Source organism: Aplidium turbinatum, chromosome 8 (genome assembly GCF_918807975.1).
Source record: "Aplidium turbinatum chromosome 8, kaAplTurb1.1, whole genome shotgun sequence".
Classification (NCBI taxonomy): domain Eukaryota; kingdom Metazoa; phylum Chordata; class Ascidiacea; order Aplousobranchia; family Polyclinidae; genus Aplidium; species Aplidium turbinatum.
In genome coordinates, this window is record NC_137479.1 from 25895750 (window position 1) to 25902111 (window position 6362).

At 37.6% G+C, this 6362-nt stretch overlaps 2 non-coding genes across 2 annotated transcripts; both read left to right on the top strand.

Moving 5' to 3' along the window:
• Positions 1 to 1599: 1599 nt before the first annotated feature.
• Trnaa-agc (transfer RNA alanine (anticodon AGC)) lies at positions 1600 to 1672 on the top strand. Its single transcript has one exon. It is a non-coding gene; the product is annotated as a tRNA-Ala (tRNA).
• A 3172-nt stretch (positions 1673 to 4844) lies between these two features.
• Trnaa-agc (transfer RNA alanine (anticodon AGC)) lies at positions 4845 to 4917 on the top strand. Its single transcript has one exon. It is a non-coding gene; the product is annotated as a tRNA-Ala (tRNA).
• Positions 4918 to 6362: the final 1445 nt, after the last annotated feature.

Sequence of the window (6362 nt, forward strand, 5' to 3'; positions counted from 1 at the left end):
TGAGTTTTTGCTGTACTTACGCAAAACCTAGCCACTGCCCTGTAGGCTACTTTCAAATGGTCTTCATCAAACTGTCTTTGTGTTAGGCTACTAATGCATTTATTATTTCAATAGAAAGACCTCACTAGTACAGCGCACATTTAAACAGAATGTGATGCGCATCCCGTTAATCTCAATAATAACTTGCTTTGAGATTTAACTGTTTGCTTTCTGTTATAAATTGAACCGTTTCCTTCAGTTGTTTGCTCTTCACGGAGTACATAAAGTTTAACCCTTCCTTTTACTAACTTTCAATTATCACCACTGTGTTCTAGTATCATCCCTCACAGGTTACTTATAATATTTGTACAATGCTTCAACATTAACAAAGGTTGGACGTACGAGAAACGGTTAAGACCACCAAAATACGCGTGCTCATTCTTCATTCAACCAATATGTGTTGTAAACTTGTAGCTGTTGGCCAACAGCACAGGGAATCCAAACTGCCACCAAAAAGGCTGGACATTGTTTTTGTAGCCATTGACATTGTATTTACGCAAAAACCGCTGAAGATGACAGCGGGGAGTATGTTTGAGCTTTTCCACCAAAACAATGGTAACATAAAACCTCAGATTGTATGGTGCTCTGTTACGGCCACGCAGCAGGCAAGCTTGCCTTGTAGTGAATCCAATAAACAAGACCAACGAAACTATTCTCATGTTTATAGATCTCTTTGGTGACGTTTGCCTTTGTATCTGTTTCTTGGAGATCTGAGTCGGGTATTAGTTCGGTTTTAAACTGAGTTTAGTCATTTTCACGTGCCCTGTACAGTATATTCCAGATCTGGCTTCTCATACACATTTTATTGCCATTTTGATCACTCAAACTACTTGATTTGAAAAGTTCCCCAGCTGTAAAGTAATTTTAAATTCTATAAAAAGTTTGCTCTTTCCGTAATAAGAACTCAATCAATCACTAAATGCTGTTTCCACTCTGAGAGTCAAAGACTGCAGATCACTCATTTCACCCCATTGTTTATGTGTTTGACATCTCTAAACTTTGCAGTCTGCATACGTGTGGACTGTCGTATATTTTTGCCCAATGTTTTTCATCATCAGTGTGCTTGGTCTGATCTTTTTCTAGCTATAATATTACTCACAAACTATGCCCACTATGTGTGTTCGGTTAAAAACATTTATGACATAGCAATTTCTTTACATAGTTATCTGAAGAGGCAATGTTCTTCTAAAACCGAAAAAGCGCATGCACCCTTTCTCTGTTCAAACAACGTTTTGGAGCTTTTTTCGCTCACTCAATCTCGTGTAAGACTTTACAATTACATCGACTGCAACAATGAAAGATCCACAGAGACACAGAATAGGCTCTCATAACGAAGAAGAACTATTGAGGTGAGTCTAACCCCTTGCAGTTGAATAAAACGATCAGTAATGACTAAGCGCGTTAAATGACACATCGCAAACCCAGGATTATTCGTAATTTTTCCACTGAAACTTCGACTCGACATGTCTAAATAAACAATTTAATCGACATGAAGCACTTTGAAAGGCACTCAGTTACCTAAACGTTGTAACCTAGTTCTAAGACTGATGTTAGAGAAATGGGGGTGTAGCTCAAGTGGTAGAGCGCGCGCTTAGCATGCGCGAGGTACCGGGATCGATACCCGGCTCCTCCACACTTTTTTCAAGTCGATACACATATTATTTATGGCGATTTGTTTTAGAATCGCTAGTCATCTCTTATAGGCTGTCACAGACATGCTAAAAGAGCATAAAACATTTGTGATATACATTTGTAATAATAAAGCTTTGGTAGAGAGTTTGCTTTGTTGAACCATAGAGAAATAAAACATAGTAACTTTAGCGGGTTTAACATACTTTATTTCACACAAAATATAACATAATTAAAATAAAATAAACTCAAACGTTTTCGACACGTACGTGTGTCCTCATCAGAAATTAAATCTGCAATACATAAAATGAAAAATCGTAAGATAAATTTGACTATGCACTGTAACTGTAACGACACTCTGGACTGAAAGCACAAACTGAACAAATGATACGAGAATGATTGCGAGTAAATTATGCGGTAGGAAACAGACCACATGAGGTGTAGACTACAGGCATTGGACAAAACAATTAGAACACACACAAAAGGAACGATGAGCCACAGGAACGATGATGCACATTTGTAATAATAATTAAGAGAACATAAGACTTTTGTAATAGACTGCATCGACAACACTGTTCGGTTTAGCTAAGTTTACTTCTCCATGCAGGGGCGGCGCCAGCCAAAAATGAGTGGGGTGGACAAAAATATTTCGAGGTAATAACACTACCGTAAAGTATGGTCATTAAGATTACCGATTGCGATGTGATTCACTGCAGCTCGGTTGTAAAATTTATTGAAAAATAAACAATGGAAATTGAAAGGGGGCAAAAGCTCGTTTTCCATTGAGCACACTATAAATTATGAACAAAAGAATAGAATGGGGGCAAACGCTCCCATTCATTTCCTCTGCGGTCCATAGAATTGCCGACTACGATCTTGGTGTTAGCAAGCTTGTCCTTATTTTATGTCATGGAACTGCTGCAATAATAGGCGGCCTCATAAAAATTTATTGGGTGGCCCCATAAACAGAATTTAAAAAAACCTGGCCATTACCTAATAATACCCATAGCCATAGGTTAAGAATCACTGCATTAAAGTTTTATTTTGCGCTCGCAGGTCAGTTTAAAAGCTTTCACCAATTTATGAGGACTAGTGTTATCGGCAATGTCGCACTCACTACTGATCTGCACCAGATGTTTAAGTCTTTGTGATGACATGGCAGGTTGCAGATAATTGTTTATTGTTTTAACTTTGCTGTGGACACGTTCACAAGATGCCACAGTCATGGGCAAAGTAGCAACAGTGGTAATAATTTGAAACAAATCGCTGTACAAATGATTTAAGATCGTTTTGTCCACACAATTTCAAAAGTGAAGGCAAACACAACGACGCGGTCTTGGTCAATCTACTTTGGTGCTTTTAAAATTCCAATTTCCACTTGTGACAATTAGCTGACCTCAAAAAAAGAAGATCCTATTGCTGCCCAATCTGATTTTCATCGAAATTATAGAATTTGACAAAATATTCAACTTTAGGCAAATTTGATGGAGACATGTGCATGAAATAAAATGCAGCTGCATTTGACATTAATTCACATGCTTGATCCGAGTAACGCTTTTTAAGTTCATTTAGCATTCTGTCAAAGGATAAAGAAAAATCTCTTCTTAACTTTTCTGAAAAGGATTAAGATTCACTCCACGGAAGACTGTTGCAACCTATCAATAATATCTGACCATCTCGGAAATGGCTTTGTGGGTAGCGGCAGCGCTTATAGCCGCGTTTCTATCCGCAAACAGCGATGAGTTGAAATCCAATTTGTAAAAATCTTCCTCTGAACCCAGTGAGTCAAATGCTCTTGTCAAGTCGTTGGTAGCAGCAACTCCAGTGGTGAGATCCATTTCTTCACTTTTTAAATAATCTGAAGCCTGTATACTTAACGAAAAGCATTTATGAGGAATAAGACAAGCAGTAACAAATTCAGTTTGCTTGATGCGGAACAACAAACCAGTAGCTACACCATTACCTTCGTTTGACATTTGTTGGAATATTGACAGCAGTGCTTGATATAGGCTACATTAGTAACAACATCCAGATCATCTGAACGTGCAGACCATCTATAGTAGCCTATCAGACAACGAGTGCAATGCAATTTTTCCAGACGTGATTCTCTCCTTTTTCAAATGCTCTTTATACAAAAAATGTCTCTTAGGAGAACAGTCCATAAAGTGGTAGATGTTACCAATTGTTTCAAAAATTGTTTTCACTGTTGCTACGTTTTCAACACTGTGCCCAACACTGTGCCCAGCACTGTGCCCAAGCACAAGATTTAATGGTTGTGCAAAACAATGAAAATATACCGACAGTTTGGCACCCGCTGCAACTAGGTGTTGCTGTGCACCTTCATCCTTGCCTGACATGTTGATGGCCCCATCAAAACCTTTGCCTATTAGGTCTTACAAAGCTTGTGTCTCATCTGTGATAAAAGCCATCACCTCAAAATAGTAAAATTAGACTGCAATCAATCAATACAACAGAGCGATAACAATGAAGATTCTTCATTTCTTCGTATGTCAATGCTGCAGTAGTAATTCATACGTAAGAAGTTAAAATTAATTTATGACGCAGTCACTAGGCCTCCCTAACCCCCTGCATACACCCCCAAGCTTTCTCATCGGATCTCGACGAATTACAAAATTGACCCTAAATAGGACTGGGGTGGACATGTCCACCCCAGTCCACCCCGTGGCGCCGCTACTGTCTCCATGACACAAACTTTTAACGCGTTATTGCAAACGTTAAATTAATGTAAAAACACCCCATTTTAACTGGGAGCATCTATTCCCAGTGTGAAGTAAGTTTGCGAAACTTCATCAATAAACAAGGTCACATAAGTTCAAATACATGGAGCGTTGGAAGAATTGAAAGTATTCTCAGAACGATAAATACAATCGGATGGCATCAGCTCGAAATTAGAGAGAACATTAAACACAGATAATTTATCACTTGGCGGCGCTATCCAACGTCAATTTCACAGCAAAGTGGATGCCACGGCCCACGGGCAGTATGGAAGGTTCACACACCTAGGAAGTTTGTAAAGACTGACAGTGTAGCCTTTCTTTTGATGTGACTGTCAAAAACTCAACATGCCTAAATCAACAATTCCAATTAGTATAAAATACTCCATCATCTGATCGTTGTTGGCCTAAGACTAATGTTGAAGAACTAAGTATTCATCTGGGGGTGTAGCTCAAGTGGTAAAGCGCGCGCTTAGCATGCGCGAGGTACCGGGATCGATACCCGGCTCCTCCACGTTTTTTTTTATAAATCTATAAAAATTTGGTCATTGCGATTTGTTTTAGGATCGCTGGTCTTCTCTCGTAGAGTAGTTTACCAATGCAGAATTATATAAAACCGGCTAAAAGAAAACGAGCTTCATGTGTGAAAATAAAAATGCACTCTGCTACAACAGTCATAAAAAGTCCATTTCCATATCAAATGTAGTTTTAAATTTTTCTGAAAAAATGAATTTTGTACATGCGATTTAATAGTGCAAAGTCAAATTCATCTTACGATTTTTCATTTTATGTAAGCTTACATTGCAGATTTAATTCCTGATGAGGATACACGTAAGTGTCGAAAACGTTTGAGTCATTATGTTAGATACGGTATTTTGTTTTGTATGTAATAACTTACATTATGTTCAACCCGCTGTTACTTTGTTTTGCTTGTTTATGGATATCAGTGGGCAAAAAAATAAACAGTTTCACCAAAAGTTAGTTTCTAATAATAAATTAACTTATAAATCAAGACTTTATTTCTCTAATTTTAATTAATGCTATTTTCTCATTGAATCCAGCAGACTACCAATCCTTGTAGGCATCCAAACTAGGGACATTGCATTATGGGACGCGCAGCTTCGCTTTACCGGCAACATTAGAAAGGCTCAATTGCAATATTTTTACACCTGACTCCCATCTTGCTTTTAACAAAAACCTCTTATTACTTAAAACCAACTTCATTTCTTTTAAACAACTAACCCATATAAAGCAAGCTACATTATTTTGCAAAAAAAAACAAAAAACGCAACACTCGTAGTGTTGCGGATAAGCCAAAAACGGATATAGGCTAGTTCGCATCCCGGTGATGTGAACAATCCCTAATCCAAACCAGGGATAGGCTATCTGTATCTACCGGATTGCAAACTCTGTAGAACTAAAAACCTCTTTTATACACCAGTAGGGTCACTGTTCTTTGCGTCGCTGTGATAAAGGTTTACACAAGTTGACCTTAAAAAATAGCAAGTAGTAAACAGACAAGGAAAAGTGTAACAATCAATGTAGCCTACTTGCCGTAAACTGTAAAGTATACACATGCCTTGTTTATTTAATGTGTTTGCATTTCATTTGTACAATCCTGTCGTATTTCGTTTGATGCTAAATAATTTCAAAACCGAGTACGTATTAGTTTTAGTTCTTATGACATCTTAAAACTGTTTTAAAAGTATATGGACTTCGTACTGAGTTGTTCTGTGAATAAGTTCATCATAAAAGCCTACTATGGCTGCTATAACACATTTCACTGATTGTTGAACACTCCTCGTTAACTTCTGATCCGGTTTGCAATACGCAAAATGCTAAAGAACGACAGAGAATTTTTTGGATTTTTAGCATTCATTTATTTTTGATTTTTTGGATTCGTGGTTTTAAACTTTTATACATTAAATAAGTTTTGATGTGAGTGTACTACTGTACATT